The sequence below is a fragment of the Zootoca vivipara genome, chromosome 16 (genome assembly GCF_963506605.1).
Source record: "Zootoca vivipara chromosome 16, rZooViv1.1, whole genome shotgun sequence".
In the NCBI taxonomy this organism is placed as follows: Eukaryota; Metazoa; Chordata; class Lepidosauria; order Squamata; family Lacertidae; genus Zootoca; species Zootoca vivipara.
In genome coordinates this window covers 28139585-28157018 of record NC_083291.1, presented here as the reverse complement: position 1 = coordinate 28157018, position 17434 = coordinate 28139585, and the positions used below count along the sequence as shown (strand labels likewise).

General features: G+C 46.0%; 1 protein-coding gene across 10 annotated transcripts in view; it reads right to left on the bottom strand.

The window, feature by feature from the left end:
* ADGRL3 (adhesion G protein-coupled receptor L3) overlaps positions 1–16293 on the bottom strand; it is a 504270-nt gene extending 487977 nt beyond the window's left edge. For 9 of the 10 annotated variants that reach the window (XM_060268958.1, XM_060268959.1, XM_060268961.1 and 6 more), the window contains exon 1: positions 15667–15912. The gene's annotated coding sequence lies outside the window, so the exon portion shown is untranslated. Of the gene's footprint in view, positions 1–15666; positions 15913–16133 lie in introns of those variants that run through there. The other variant, XM_035097281.2, reaches the window with a different exon arrangement.
* Positions 16294–17434: the final 1141 nt, after the last annotated feature.

Sequence of the window (17434 nt, the reverse complement as noted above, 5' to 3'; positions counted from 1 at the left end):
TACCCCGGTGAACGACGTGGCCACTGAACTTATGAGCCTCAACATAATCAAGCTCCTTATACATTATGCTCTCATTTTCTCCTTCCAAATGACATCTATCAGCTGGTTGGCATCCGCCTGTGCCAGGAGACAATGGAGAAGTGTGTCTTTGGAGGTGATGTCAAACTGTTGGACAGTTACAGTGCCTGCTGTGGCTGTAAAGACTGATATGGGAGAGAGATGTTTTGTTGCAGCTGGGGCAGATGAAGATGTCTGCTAATGGCTACTGCACCATGGCATTTCTTCTCTCTGCACTCCTCCCAGCGGTCATTACCCCTCTGGTCACTGCTATGGATGCACAATTCGACTGTCCATCTTCAAGCACTGTAAGGAATTATTAGTAACTTCCACATATTTGTCCTTAGCTTCAATAGGATACTATCCCCCAATCCAATGCCCTCTAGATGTTTTGAACTACAATTCCCATCAGCCCCCGGCCTGGATGGGGCTGATGGGAAGAATAACCCGAAACATAGAGAGGGAAAACAGGCTGCAGAATATCGCAGGAAGAGATGGTGCTGATGAAAAAAGGGTTGTGCCAAATCTGTCACAGAAAAGATGGCTTTCGAAAGCAAGAGAGAAGAGGGATTCCATACTACCAATTTACATAATTGGCCTCAACAGCACTTTTAAAAGGGAGGAGTCCTCATCAGCCATCTTCACAGGGAGAAGAATACTACACAGCACAGGCAAATATATAAGAGCATGACCATAGTAGGGTTAATTAGTTAAGAAGCCTATTGAAGAGTGCAGAAGTTCAAGTTATTTGGTGCGTATTTCAGTACAAAAAAGGTTTTAGAATTAATGCCTCATTTGCGGGGTGGGTGGGGAAGAGGTCTCTGATGGAACCGAGAAAAATTCTGAATCACTTTGGGACCGACAAAACACCAGTGACACAAATGCTGGTGAGACACTGATAAAGAAAAGAAGTTAACATGGTCTTTGAAAACCCCTTCAGTTCTCCAGAGCAGTGAAATCTATTCAGAAAGATAGGGGGAGGGGGGAGCCTTTAGAATAGCTTTTGAGAGCTCGAAGGGGGGACGGGACAGGGAGCCATTGAAAAAGCTCCTCACAGGGCAAGTTATCAATGGAATGCATTTTAGCATTCAGGATACCCACCCATGCAGAACATCAAAACTGGGCACTGATCCCTACTCCATTCTTAAAGCTCAGGCTAACGTTCTGTTTCTGAAACACTACGGCACAGTAACACACAACCGCCTCTGCAATTCTTTGAGACAGTAATGCAAACCAGTACATAAGAATTGAGGTGCGAGTGTGATTTCATGGCAATGTTTTCCTTTTTTCTGCGGCACACTGTAACGATTTTGGAGCCCTTTAACGATATCAGCTGTTCCAAAGCTCTATGTGCTAAAATGGGAGCTTTCAACTTCTGCTTCATTTGTCAAGGAAAGCAGAGGTCCACGAGGGAAAGTAAAGAAAGTTGCTACTGCTTTATAGCAATTTCCCAACCCTCATCTTCGAAAGCACCGCTTCTGGACTCCTGCCATTCTCGCCTAAAGCAAAATATTCTGGAACATCTTTATCTTTCAAGATCACAGCTTGTTTTACAACAGCCAGAACGTCACAGTGCAACTATTACCCGGTTTAAGAACACCTGGAATAATGTTCCCATTCACAGAGAGACTGCATCAAAACATTATTTCTGCAAACCATTTAGGATGCAACACATGGTTTGAGCTTTCAAAACATACAGGCTATGGTTTAAAAGCTGCTTCTCTCTCACCCTCTCTCTCTCTCTCTCTGTGTGTGTGTGTGTGTCCTTGGTATTGATCAGTCTCTGAAGGCCAAGAGAAATATTTGCCCATTCAGATATCATGCCAAGCCATAAACAGCACAAACCATGATTTACCAAACCACTTCAAACCATTCTGATAAGTGACAAACCATAGTTTGTCAATCAGTTAAGCTTCCTTTACCATGGTCTGGTGTGATGTCTGAACAGAGATACTATCTTGTTTTCCATGCTCTCACCCTTACATTTTATTTATATGTGTATTTATTTAAAATATAACTAGCCCACTTTTCCTAATGGCTTACATTAATTAAAACAACTTCTCTAATATGTACAACAAAACAACCTAAACCTTAGCAAAACCAGAGCACACGCCTCCTCTCAAAGGGCCTTTCAAAACAAATGAGCCTTATGAAAGCACCTAATAGCAAAAATGGAGGAACATGGAGAAAGGAGGTCATTCAATGAAAGCAGGACAACCACCGAGAAAACCCATCTCCCCTAACCGTCTGAATTAGCTAGCATCCTGCAAAAGAAGATACTTGGAGCAGGGCTCTTCAGGCTGACCATAAAATGGAAGCAGACTCCTAGAGAGAAAGGTGTTCCACCAGCTTCTCAGTTCCAAGATACAACCTGCAAGATGGAACCTTTTTTTAATGCAGTCTCCACTTTGCAATGCACTGCAGGCTAGTCAGAACTTGAATGCCAGTTGTAGCCATTTGAGAAGATTCCCCCACCACTTTGGGCATAGTACATTCAATTTTTCCTGATCATCAGCAAAGAAAAAAGACCTTTAAAAATCAATTAAATTATGGGAAAAATTTGGAAACTATATGAAACAACAATGCCCCACAATAAAATCTTGGATCCATTTCTAATGATCGGCAGTGAAAATAAGAAACTGAAAATAAGAAATATGGAATAATAAAATTGAAAACAAGGAAAACGCAGAGCGTTGAAAGAAGCAGTAGAAAAAGAATATGTGATGACCGAGGTGTAGATAAGTGGAAGTATCAGAATGGTGAGATGTATTAGTTACTTGATTCGATTTGAATTACAAGGATAAGTAATTTTATTTTTAAAGTTATTATTGTGTTATAAGTTTGTTATAATTTGTTTATGTTAGATAATTGTGTTATATGTGTGAATAGAATATGTATGATGGAGGTTGATTTATCCTGGATGTATTTTATGTTTTAATCTTAATAAAGTATTTAATTTAAATAAATACAAAATCAATTAAATTAACAGCAGCACCACTGGTGTGCTCCACCTCAGGTTAAAGGTAAAGGGGCCCCTGACCATCAGGTCCAGTTGTGTCCGACTCTGGGGTTGCGGCGCTCATCTCACTCTAGAGGCCGAGGGAGCCGGCGTTTGTCCGCAGACAGCTTCCGGGTCATGTGGCCAGCATGACAAAGCTGCTTCTGGCGAACCAGAGCAGCGCACGGAAACGTCGTTTGCCTTCCCGCCAGAGCGGTCCCTATTTATCTACTTGCACTTTGATGTGCTTTCGAACTGCTAGGTGGGCAGGAGCTGGGACCGAGCAATGGGAGCTCACCCCGTTGCAGGGATTCAAACCGCCGACCTTCTGATCAGCAAGCCCTAGATTTTCAGATCTTTATGAGAAGTCCTTCTCTCTATCCTGCCAATGCCCAAAGATAATTAGTCTGAGACTTGAAAATGACTTTTTAACCCTTCTTTACTAACTTCTGTTGGCAAACCAAGACCTTGCATTCAAGGTCTCATCTGGACATATGCTTCCAATATGACTAGCCCAATATGACAGCCTGGGTAGCAAAGGAGAGGAGTGGGATAGGAGGAGATCTCTACCAATGAGATAAGACAGTCTAGCATTGCATAAAAATAGGAGGGACCGGGGGGGGGGAGCAGTAACAGCCTTTCAAAAGCCACTGCGGATGGTTTTCCTGCCTGTCCTCCTTTCAGCAGTGGATAGACTAAACCTCCAGTGCCTTCTCCAAATCACTTAGAAGTCGGAGGGAGGCTTCCTTTCCTGCAATCACTTAATTTGTGAAGGAAGGGGAATTGGGTTCAGACATAGCTTTTTGAGCCCAATATCCCCAGCATGGAGAAGAGAAGAGGAGGAGGGGGAAAATAATTTTTAGCTCAGTTGGTAGAGCATGAGACTTAATCTCAGGGTTGTGGGTTCAAGACCCACATTGGGCAAAGGATTCTCCCATTGCAGGGGGTTGGCCCAGCTGACCCTTGTGGTCCCTTCCAACTCTATGATTCCTTCCATAATTCCTTGGGAATTTCCACCCTACAGTACTTCATTAATGGGAGGGATTGGGTTTTTTGTTTTGTTTTTTTAAGCCAAAATTTATTCTCAAATGCCAGTGATTTAATTGGCACCCAGAGTAGAGACTACCGTAGCATGCACTACATGGGGCCATTTTGAAAATAGCTTGGAAACTTCAACTAGTAAAGCATGGAATAGCTACTGGGGCATTATGAGCTGCAGTGGTCAGCAACACAGAAAGAAGGCTGTATCAAATAGTTACACACCTCCCCTGACATCCATCTATACAGCACAAAGATCTGTAGGGAGGGGGCCTTCATAGCTGCATACTATGAGGCAGGAATCCCCAACCTTCAGCCCTCCAGATGTTTTGTACTACAATTCCCATCATCCCTGACCACTGGGGTCCTGTTAGTTAGGGATCATGGGAGTTGTAGGCCAAAACATCTGGAGGGCCGCAGGTTGGGGATGCCTCCTATTTGGTCTTCCCAGAATCTAAAACCTTCACTCCCTAGAGACAGTCATGCAGCATGCACAGGAATGGGGTGGGGACCACACACCACTGAATTGGGACTAATCTATGCAGCCTCAGTTGTTGAACAGGAGCATGTCATCCTGCCCAAATGGGGCTTATACTGTGCAAGTTTCATTGGCTGCCAATTTGTTTCTCGGCCCAATTTAAAATGCCAGTATCAACATTTAAGCCACAAATCGCTTGGCATGAGGTTATTTCAAGGACTGCCTGCACTCATGCAAATCTGAATATTAGCTTCATGGGCCTGCCATCAAGATCTATTAGACAGGCTGGCACAAGAAACGGGGCCTTTTCAGCATGGGCCCAAATCTCTGCAATCCCTTCCCCCAAGGGCTATAAACATATCTTTCAACAGGAAACTTTCGTGTTCTGATCCACTATGTTTTTGGACTGTGGCCAAGTTTAGTTTGCTAATGTTCTGTGCTGGATTTTATTTTTATCTGCTGTTACTTGGTTTTCAAAAATAACCGTTGGATTGGTTTTGCAAAATGGTTGTTTAATAAAAAATAATAAAAATTCCTTCCAGTAGCACCTTAGAAACCAACTAAGTTTGTCATTGGTATGAGCTTTCATGTGCATGCACACGAAAGCTCATACCAATGACAAACTTAGTTGGTCTCTAAGGTGCTACTGGAAGGAATTTTTTTATTTTGTTTCGACTATGTCAGACCAACACGGCTACCTACCTGTAACTAGAACTATGGTTGTTTAATGAGGAATACAAATATAATTTAAAACAGTAACTGTTAAGTTATTGTAAAACACTTTGTGAAGGCTCACCCTAAAAAGGAGGGTATTAATGGGAGAAATAAATAAATAAGCATAACAGCATGGCCAAATTTCCAGCAGCAGCTCAAAAGCTGGGAAGCGTTTGTGTAGTAAGAAAATGTTGTTTGTGAGAGGAGGGGAGGGTGTTAGTTATAATTATTTTATTGCCAAGATAACTGCTCTTCACATATTTAACCTTTGATATATGCAGCTTATTCTACCAGTTGTAAACAATACTGTCACGAATCTTTATTAAACAATAAATGCTATCTGTTCTCATTTCTGTCTTCGCAAAGGAAGTCCTGCTATGACTTGCCTAATTCTGCCTAGTGTCAAAAGCAAGATTTAAATTCAAACTATTCAGCCTCTGTTCAGATGATTCTCCAAAATATGGTTTTGAGCGTCATAAAGGAGTCAGGAGATCATATGGTCCGTCTTCCGATCCCATAGGCAGCTTCACTTCAGTTTGCAATTGAGCACTGACATACTCTGCAATGATGCCAAGATCAGCAAACAGTGGTTAGCATTTTGCCCTCCAAAGCAGTATCTGAAGCTATGTCTGGAAATAGATGGATGGCTCTGTTTAGAACGGCCATGGCTATTTTGTAGATTCCAGTGACACAAACTATGGTTGGTGCTAAATTCTAAACGGATATGCGTGTAGGAGGGATTCTAACAGATTGCTTATGATCTTCCAAAACCATGTTTTGTAGGATCATCTGAACTGAAGCTTAGCCATAACTCATTACCACTCTCGTGGAAAGTAGGGAAATGTCACCCAATTAAAGGAAGTAGATTAATCTATTAAAACTCATATAATTTAATCAATCAGTTTGGGATTCAACATTCTGACTGCTGATTACAAGGCATGTCGTGCTAAGCAAGGGTGAAAATAATGGTTGGGCAATATGAAATCCAGTGCAACAGTTGCACTAGCAGAAGCTTGTTGTACAACAGGAAGTGTCAGGGCTACAGCGAAGTGTTGCGCCACAAGAACCATGCACCTTTCTCTTGTGCAAGTCATCCCGCTAGCGCAGCTTGTACACTGCTGTGGGAATTAGCGCTACCGTGAATTCCTCCCAATAATTCCAAAGCATGTGTTCTTTGTTTCTGAAGTTGTACTTACTTACAAACTAAGCAACATGTGTAGCATGCGTCAAAGCAAAAAATAATAATAATCATATTGGCACAGGCATTATCTCACGGGTGGGAAAACCTCCCTAAGTACAAGGGTTACACTTCCATGGCTAGAAGCTGTCATGGTCACGCTCCAATAGGGGGTAGGACTAGACTCCACACTGGGCAGGCCCAGGCACCAGAGGAGTACCTAGGCTCCCTTGCAACCTTGGCAAGGAGATGTATCGCCCCCCCCTCCAATCCCTTGCAGAACAGTGGCCTGAGGAGCGCACAAATGGGCCTGTGGGCTCCTAGCCACTCCTAGCCAGAGTAGAGAGGCAAGAATTTTGTGTCCTGGGTACACCCCTGCCAGGGACACAACTGCCACACACACACACAAATCCAGGCAGATCACCTGGGAGGGGATTTTATTCATACCCATGATGACCCTGGCATGCACTGGGCTGAGGATGACAAGGACACCCTCCCTACTCATCAGCCAAGTGACGCAGATCAGCTATGGGGAGATAGGGCAGTGCCACACTGCAATGGGGATGAAAAGAAGTCACCCACCTTCCTCTGCTGAATTTACTTTGCAGTAATCATCTGACACAGGGGACGCGGGTGGCGCTGTGGGTTAAACCACAGAGCCGAGGGCTTGCCGATCAGAAGGTCGGCAGTTCGAATCCCCACGACGGGGTGAGCTCTCATTGCTCGGTCCCAGCTCCTGCCAACCTAGCAGTTCGAAAGCACATCAAAGTGCAAGTAGATAAATAGGAACCGCTCCGGCGGGGGAAGGTAAACGGCGTTTCCGTGCGCTGCTCCGGAGAACTAGAAGCAGCTTACATTCATGCTGGCCACATGACCCAGAAGCTATATGCCGGCTCCCTCAGCCAATAACGCAAGATGAGCGCCTCAACCCCAGAGTCATCCGCGACTGTACCTAATGGTCAGGGGTCCCTTTACCTTTAATCAACTGACACAGCTATCTTCAACACCATTCTGGCATGTTGGATGAGGGGGTTTAAGACTCCTCACCCAGCATACCAAAGTGAAGGTGTAAATCAGGCCTTTCCCACTCCACTGTGGATTGTGCATACCAGCCAAGGAATGGGGAGAGGGGGCTTTGCTTGCGAGGTTGAATTGGCTGGATTCGGCTCATGGACTAGAATTTCCCCAACTCTTAAAGGTAAAGGGACCCCTGACCATTAGGTCCAGTCGTGACCGACTCTGGGGTTGCACGCTCATCTCGCATTATTGGCCGAGGGAGCCAGCGTATAGCTACCAGGTCATGTGGCCAGCATGACAAAGCCACTTCTGGAGAACCAGAGCGGCACACGGAAACGCCGTTTGCCTTCCTGCTGTAGCGGTTCCTATTATCTACTTGCATTTTGACGTGCTTTCGAACTGCTAGGTGGGCAGGAGCTGGGACCGAGCAACGGGAGCTCACCCCGTCACAGGGATTCAAACCGCTGACCTTCTGATCAGCAAGCCCTAGGCTCAGTGGTTTAACCCACAGTGCCACCTGGGTCCAACTCTTAGAGAAAGGGATATTCCTCTTAAGCATTATTTTTTAAAAAAATGTTTTCACAAATATTTGTATTGAAAATAGCATTTTTTAAAAAAAAACTGCTGTGCTTTTAATTGGGGGAGGGATCATTTTTCTAGTCAATTAAAGGATTTTCCTTTAATCTGTCAGGTGTTGTAGTTCTAATGGTAATTCTAATGGAAATGCCTATCTATGTCCTTGTGATGCCAATACATCTGCACATTGTATGCTCACTAATCCGCTATTAATTTTAAGATCCTGATCCACCAGTCAGTTAAAACAGAAGTTTAAGAGCATCTTGTCCTGTTGATGTTAACGGTTTGGAATTAAGTCAATTCATTGGGTTTTTATAATTGCTTTCAAACACATCAGGATTAACATTTGTCAGCTTTCCTCGCTGAGTCCATTTCAACTGCAGACAAATACATGGATATCATACAGATTAAGACCTTCATCTGTATTCAAATGTTTAATTGCGCTCACAGTGTAATTTAGCCCCACAAATAATAACTCAAGTAGACAAGAAAACTGTTTTAAGTATCTTATTTTTCAGTATAGAAATTAATTAGTCTTTTGGAGGTATATAGAAATGATTTATACCAAAAAAATAAGATACAGTACTATAATGAAGACTCTTTCCTTAGTTCTACTACCCTTTAGATCTTTGTGTTGCTCACAAAAAAAGTTTTAGCCAGCTACGTTTAAAAAACAATTTTTTTCAACCATCCTAGACATTCAAGTGCCCTCTCTTACATAAGAGAAATTTAACATTTTTATTTCCTGAAGTGAAGCATTTACCCTGTTACTAAATTACTTTAGTACATTTATTAAGCACACCTTAAAGCATAATTTCAAATTGTCTTAATACTTTCTTCATAAAGCCTATTAAGCTGGATGAAGACTACTCTGAGTCGCTCACTGAGTGATATTAAAAAAACTGCACTCCACCTATAAGCACCCTGCAAATTCAAAAATCCTAGCTCTTGCCATTGTCATGAGTCCATAGTAGAACTGCCTGCTTCCCAAGTCACATTCCTCCCTCACATGTGCAAAATACAATTGCTTTAAAAAGAAAAGCAATATTTCCCATTCATTCCTTAAACAATCAGCCAACATACATGGGGATGGCCATTAAGACATATGCCCAGAGGAACATCACAGAAAAGCCTGAATCAGCAGCTCTTATAAGAGAGAAAGACTCTCCAATGGCAACCTCTTTCATCAGGTATTCAAAGGCCAAGATGACAGATGGAATTGCTTGGGAATTCCATTTGATTATGTGGGAAAGTCCTGCTCTGGTGTCAAATGGGCATCCTCTTTCGTTCAATATCTCATGGAGTAACAACTTATTCCATGCTTCTACATTTTAGACAAGACATTGGGATTCTCTTGCCTTGCCCTTACTGGAATGAATTCACCGTGTCCATTTGTGGCATAGTGGCCTCTTAAAAGTCTAACCATCTGACCACATGTGATGAGATTTTTATTACCAGGCGGCCAGAATTTCGTTTCAGAAACTTGGCAGTAGTTACTTAAACTGAGTAACTGGAAGCTACAGGTGACCACATAGGTAAGGCTCCAAGTCACAAGTTATTTACTGAAACCATGCTTCAGCAGATACAAGAAAACAAAGATTCTAACATGGAGTGTGTACTAGAATGGCCTTGGTCTTTGACACTAACTTGAGTACCACTTACGTCATTTAAGCAGTCGTGCTTTCCAAACCCCAGGAATCTTGAGGTCAGTCACTAAGCTGGAACATGAAGTGCAGTGGGCAGAAGGCATTGTTCTGTTGACCAGTCATGGACAGAAGGGCTGGCCTCTAGTATGTATATATACTAGCAGGCCTAGCCAACCCAAGGGCATTGTACCACCTGTCAGCCACCCTTGTTCACTCTGTGCTTGAAAAAGAATCTGAGGGAGGTCTGAATGCAAGAGTCCAGGTAACTCACTACCCATCCCAAAGTCCTCAACACCACCTTAAAATGTTCACAATTTTCTGTGGTTAGAAAGGCAACACAAAAGGCATTGAGCATTCCACATTTTAGGTACCAGCATAAAATCTCTCCAAGGCGGGGTGACCAAGTGCTTGGGATTTTCCAAGTCATGTAATTTTGAATGTGTATGAATAAATATTTTATTATGCAGACACTCTTCTTACCAGCTCTGATAGGTTACAACTGACTTTTATAAAGCCCAAATGATCTAAATGTTAATGAAATGCAGGGGATTGATCAAAACTAAAATTTGGCATGGAATATCTACATGTTAATGAAATACCGGCTAAATATCATAAAAATTAAGAAATGGCCAATATATCACCATTTGATTTATTAAAACGAGTCCCTTATTCGGTAAATATCTGCTGTTTACTCATATGTTAGGGTTTTTACACCTCTATTTGAAAAAACTGCTGGGGTTTTTAGCTTCTTTAAAAGTCGTCTCCCCCCCCCCCCAAAGGAAAACACAGGAGTTTCCCTCTTACTCTTTATGAACAACTGTGGTGTCTTTATGAAGTTATTAGCTTTAAGATTCCCCCTGTAATGAAGCAGTGCCTGATTTCACTTTCCTGGGTTCCTAAGAAGGAAGCTGCTAGCTAGCAAGGAGACAGCAAAGATTTACCACACAATCCTAGTATGTCTTCTCAAAACGAAGTCCCACTGAGATCTGTGACACTTACGGTACTCCCTGGAAAGTATGCATAGGATTGCAACCTTAGCAGCTAGGTTAAGACACAGAGTGGGCTTCCAACTTCAATAGACATTTCATCATCATCATCATCATTATGCCACCCATCTGACTGGGTTCCCCCAGTCACTCTGGGTGGCTTCCAACACATTAAAACACAACACGGCATCAAACATTAAAAACTGCAGGTCAATTTCAGGTCAAAAAGTGAGAGGTGCCCATAGCAATCAATGAACAAATCCAATACTTTACCATATTTGATCAGGCACCAGCATTTCCAGCCACCAGAAAAAAGACAGCAGCAAATACCCTGTTTCTCATATTTTAAGACATACCCATAAAATAAGCCATAGCAGGATTTTTAAGCATTCAAGGAATATAAGCCATACCCCGAAAATAAGACATAGTGATAGGCGCAGCAGCAATGCCGGCCGCGGCAGGAGGAGGAGGAAAAAAATAAGACATCCCTTGAAAATAAGCCACAGTGTGTTTTTTTGAGGAAAAAATAAATATAAGACATGTCTTATAATATGAGAAAGGGACCCAGGTGGCACTGTGGGTTAAACCACTGAGCCTAGGGCTTGCTGATCAGAAGGTTGGCGGTTCGAATCCCTGTGTCGGGGTGAGCTCCCGTTGCTTGGTCCCAGCTCCTGCCAACCTAGCAGTTCGAAAGCACATCAAAATGCAAGTAGATAAATAGGAACCGCTGCAGCGGGAAGGTAAACGGCGTTTCCATGTGCTGCTCTGGTTCACCAGAAGCGGCTTTGTCATGCTGGCCACATGACCGGAAGCTATACGCCGGCTCCCTCGGCCAATAATGCGAGATGAGCGCGCAACCCCAGAGTCGGTCACGACTGGACCTAATGGTCAGGGGTCCCTTTACCTTTACCTATAATATGAGAAACACGGTAAGTACAAGGCTTCATTCTCTTTCTAACTCAGGTATCATTTCAAGCGGAAAACACAATTTTAAATAAGTTTTAGAACATTTGAAAGTACAGTGTTTCTGCATGAAAGGGTCATAGCAACAGGGACACTGCATTTTGACAGACTGCATCAGCGATGGCAAACTTCTTAGCCAAGCATGCCACAAGTTCCTCAGCGCCAGACAGTGCCACTCCAGTGTGCCCAACCCTCTAGGTTTGGGTGCAACTTTGCCTCTGGTATACTGAGCTGCGAACCAAGCAGTAAATAGCACAGGAGAAACAGGTTGAGGTACAGACCTAAACCTGCTCCTGCCTAAAAGTGCCAAAAAAAACTGCTGCCGCCATAATGCAGTGTCATTTATGGTACCTGTGCTATAAAGATGGCCATCTATGAAATACACACTGGGCCTGATATAAAACACTTATTTTCCCCCCCTCACAGATGTTACCTACTATTAAGTGATTGCAGAAACTGCAACAAGGATACGTGATATCACTAAAGGACTATTTCCACCATTATCACTTTGAGAAAGAAAGTTAAACCAGAAGTCTGAGGAGTTCAAAGGAGCACAAGGAAATATTCTGAAAACAAACTGCAGGCCTCTCTTCTCCAGTCCTACTGAGAATAATTGCAGCAACCAATAGCTTCAGCAAGAGCCACCCAACAGCAGCAACAACAGACTTGCCTCTATAAAATGACTGGTTCCCATACAATATGCTGTGTGAAATTAATTGTGTGCACGTGTATTCTGTAATTATGTGACAACTCCCTCCCCAAATAATGAGATCCTCTGTCACTTCTATCTGCCTCAGTAAATTAGCAGATGTACGAAAATTCAAGAGCTTTGTAAGTAGAGCTATTGTATTTCCAAAGAAAATAATCACTTATTCCTAGGTACAGGTAGATTTACAGAGCACAAAACCTTTGTCAGAAACTGCAATAACCCTGCAGAGATTCACCTGCTACAAAGTACTGAAGAACAAAGATAAAGAGATCAAAAATTGGTACCGTACACCTTCCCCTTTTCTGCTCTCCTAGCCCCCCAAACAACCTCTGTGGCAGTTCCCTTGGACAGAAATAGGGGTGTAGTGAGGGAATACAGGAGTGCAGCTCCAGGACCTCCCCCACCACCACCGGAGTAGGAATTGTGGTAACATCTGCTAGAGTACCAGGGTAAATTACAGTATAGACACTCCTTACTGTAAGAAGTGCATCAGCTGATGCTTTCATGTTTATTTGTGACAGATTAGCATAAGATAAGTCAGAAAATGAGGAAAACAATCAAGCAGAGGATGGAGACGTCTGTCCTTTTCTTTCAAGGGGTTCCTACTTCAGACTAACCGTTGAAATGGTAACATTTTTCTGCAAGATGCATCACATTTCTAAGTGAAGGAAGGCTGCATTTCAGCTGGCTGAAGATCTCTCTGTGTTGTACAAGTTACACATTGTGTTGTACACTGTGTTGTACATTCGGAAGTAAGAACCACTGAGTTCTGTGGAATTTACGCACAGGTAATTATGCCTAGGATTGTATTACTCTATTAGGTTAGGTAGTATTTATAATTGCTTAATACAAAAATAGTCTCTAAGCAACTTAGAAAAATAATAAAAATACAGAGTTAAAAATAGCAATCAATACATTAACAACTTCAAGAATCTCATCAGCAACAGTAAAACATCAGCAGCATATCAGCATTGATATCCCATTACAATGCACCAAATGCCTGAGGAACGTGGATGATCTTAACTTGTTGCCAAAAAGTTGTTAAAACCGGTGCCAAGCAGGCCTCACTTGGGTATGCTGTGCTATGCTTTTTGATGTGCATGCATAATATAATGGATCAACACAACTACCAGCATCTGTTGACTTTCCTGGGGGAATGGCAACCGAGGAGGGGGAGCTGTCACAATGAGCTCATGCACTTCCAAATTTACCATGACACCATTGAACAGGAAAACAATTGCACTGTAATACCTTGCTTGCCATTCAGAATCTAAAGAGAACCAGAGCCATAACTAACAGTATTTACACCTGAGCACATCTTCTCAACTTCAAGGTTTGTGACTGTTAGTGCAACCGGTTCCACTTCACCAGTATCCATTATGTGACTGAGGTCTGGGCTGCATCCTGCTAGTTGGCCCCACTACAAACACCAACTGCAAAGGCTACACACACATAACAGGGATGGAAAGTCTGTACATTATAATTCTTTGTCGCTAGACAGTGCAACACCTGATAGGCATCATCTTGATGACATCATGGCCTGTGGAACATGCAAGCACTATGAGATACAGCCTGTTAAGAAACAAAGGACATGGATCAACTCTCATTTTTTCCAGACACCCTGAATGTACTTCCAGGCTGAATTTCTTACTACTCAGTAGAGAAATGCCACTCTGTGACCCCACAGAGTTAGAAACATCAGAATGTAACCTCACAAAAAAAGCCAACTTCTGCTTCAGATCATCATTATCTCAGAAGGCTTTGTAGGCAAAACCCATTTGAGCGGTGCTAAATTGCCCACATTTTCAGATGAAATGTCACACATTTTTATAAACTGAAGTATCAGAGCTCTTTCAGTTTTTTAAAACACAATTAATTTTAATTAGCAGGAATTAGGTGGCCAGGGTTTTCTCTTTTTTTTAAATTAAAAAACACCAAAAATCACACAATGGCACTCTGATGTTCATAAATGATCTTTTTGTGCAGCCACCTCTTCCTCCTTTTAACAGGATGCAACACAATAGAGTTCCTTTGAGTATGCTAAGCTAAATAAAGGAATAACGTTCATAACAAACAACAAAACAGCAGCAGCTGAAGCCACAGGAGAGGGATTGCATCACCTCAGTGATAGTAACACAGTGGGTACAGAAATGTGAGAACAGTTCGCTTGCCTTAAGAAAACATAACGGGTTTGAAACACAGTGCCTACAACTCTCTTTTATAATCAGTCTTTGGCCCCGGAAAATGGCCTTTCTTGCTTGGATTCCATCTGAAGAAGCAATTTGTGGTAAAGGACAGAGAGACACATACATGCACACCTGATGGAGCACTTTGCGAAAGGCTTCTCTAACAAGAACTACAATATTTCCGCCCTTTACACACCCAAACATCTGTAAGTGTCACTCGGCCAGCCTCTGGTCATCCTTTCAAAGCAGCTAATTGCAGGAAAGGGCAAAAAGTATGGAGGGCAAGGATGCCAGCCAGTCTCCCCGGCTTAGTATCAACGCTAGCAGATCTCCTGTGCGGGACATGGATGCCCTGACAGCTACAGCCAGAGGCTTGGCTCGCCTTCCACCAATCCGCATTTGTCCCCGGTTAACAAACCCCGCAGAGAGGAATTGCGTGAAGCACCCCTACCCCGAGACAGGGTCTTTGCAACTGGAGGGGGGGAGGGAATCTAAACATCTGGGCCAACGCATCCTTATGGCGGAGAGAAAAGAAGAAGCTGAGCCGTTGCTATTGGCGACATTGAACTCCCGCCTGCTAATGAGAACAAAACGCCAGGTAGGGCCAAGACTTAGGGCGCTGCAAGGCAGGCTCCATTAGCAGCCTTTGAAGGAGCGGGGGGGGGGATGCCTCTTAAAAGCAGGGACCCTCGTGGCCCAAATGGCCCAGCATACCCAAGGCAAGATACCCATTCATCCATCCATCCATTGAGCAAAGGGGAGGAAGGACACCTCCCCTTTCCATCCATAGAGCGCCTCTTCCTTGTCCTCCCCTCTTTCCCCCCACCATATACTAACCGGAGCGGGGGGGGGGGCGGAGGAAGAAAGCCTAATTTCCTCTCTATCCTCCTTCCCGCTTCAAAAGATGGAATCTCTCAACGTACCTGCTACCCAATTTGGGGGGGGGGGTAGCGACAGCGAGATGCCATCCTCTTTCCGTGGCATCGCCGCCCTTCCCCCCACCCGTAGCACACAACGGTGCCCCCCCACAGCCCCCCGCCGCAGAGCTGCGCGCTTGACCCCCGCGCCCGGCCGCCGCCACCGCGATTCTTAAACACAGAAAGCCAGAGTCTCGGCATTACCTGCCGCCAGCGAGGACCAGGCTGCCGCTTCTTCTGCTGCTGCTGCCGCCGCCGCTGCTGCTGCTGCAGCGGAAGGGGGGCAACCCTCACTCAGCCCAGCAGAGCACACCATCCCTCGCCTGGCTCCCCCTCCTCTCCTCCCTCAGCGCCGCCGAGGATGCCACCCAGACCCCCCAGCTCCAAGGGCCATTTCCCGGGGAGCCTCTCCTGGCACATGCCCCACGCAGCCTCTCGTCGAGGAGGACGGGGAGGAGGAGGAGGAGGAGGAGGCGGGGGGGGGGAGGACGACGGCGACGAGCAGGAGGCGGCTCCTGAATTTCTCCCTCACGCCCAAGAAGGCAGAACACAACACACGCCGCCGCCGCCACCCCCGCGGGAGAGAAAGGGAGCGAGACGCGGGCAGGGAGGGAGCGAGCGAGGGAACGCCGGCAGAGACGCGCGAAGCGAGGAGAAAGGCTTTGGCTCACCTTTGGGCAGCGTCCGGAGAAGCGAGTGCCGAGAAGCCGCCGCCGCCGCCGCGAGCTCCCCTGCCTTCCTTCAGCCAGAACCCGGAGACAGGCCGCCTGCCCGGCGGGCCGTGCCGAGCGCCGTCGTTCCTTCAGCCGGGCTCCCCGCGACCGCCAGCCTTGCGCCCTAGCGCGCGCGCGCGCCCCCCGCCGCTGCGGCTGCGCTCCACTCACTGCTCGCAGGAGGAGCAGCAGCAGCCGCTGCAGCGCCGCCGCCGCCACCGACGCCTGCCCGGGCACAGGCAGCCTCCGGCCCCCGCCGCTCCTGCTCCTGCTGCTGCCGCCGCCGCCGCCGCCATCCCCTCGGCCGAGCCACAGGCGGCGGTTGCGGCTGCTTCTGCCGCCGCCGCCGCAGGAGCGCCCGGCCGACTCCGGCTGGCTTCCCTTCCGAAGGGAGAGCACCGAGTGGCCTCGTCTCGCCCTTCCCTCCCCCAAAACCACCACCCTCCGAGAGGCAGCCGGGCCAGCAAGCGAGGGTCTCGCGGAAGGGGGCGCCGCTGGCTCTAACTCAGTCTCTTGTCTCTTCACGTCCTTGGGCGCAGCGGCGAAGCGCAACTATCAGCCGCTGGTGGGCACCGTGGAAGTGGGCCGGCGGCCAAGGCGCGAGCCCGGCAGCGGGGACGGAGAGCTGCTGGAAGCCCCCAGACCCATTGAGCGGTGGGGAAGAGGAGGAGGAGACGCTTGGAAAACCCGGCTCTGGAGCGGCTCGGAGCGCGGGCTCCACCTACAGCTTGGCGCCTCCACGAAAGGAGAGGAGGGGGTGGGGAGGTGCCGGAGGGGAGGGGGCTTCGTCCGGCTTTTGTTGTCTCAGCCCTCGGTGGCTCCGGGAGATCCCCCGGCAAGGAGTGCGGAGGACTCCTGCTGAGCCTTTCGTTGAGTGACTCGCTCGGGAGCTGGGGGCGCTTCCGAAGCCACAGTTTCCTTCGCTCGCTCGCCCCCACCCCTCATTTGACCAGATTGTACACCTTGGCCCCTGACGTTTTCTCTTCAGTTCCGTTCAGGCCTTCTTTCTCATTCCCTCCCCCTCCACGTTCTCCACAGTTCCCTGGGGGCGTCTGTTCTGTTCCTTTGGGACCTCACTGCTGTTAGGAGGAGCTGGTGCACCCCCTTCTCCCCATTCGGTTTTTCCTTTTCCTTGAGACCTACAGTTGCCAGGGTAATCTAGAGCAGAAGCTAATACATCACTCTGCCAGTTTATTCATTATTTCTTTGTATTTATATTCCACTTTTTCTCCAAGGAGCTCAAGGGGGTGTATATCGTT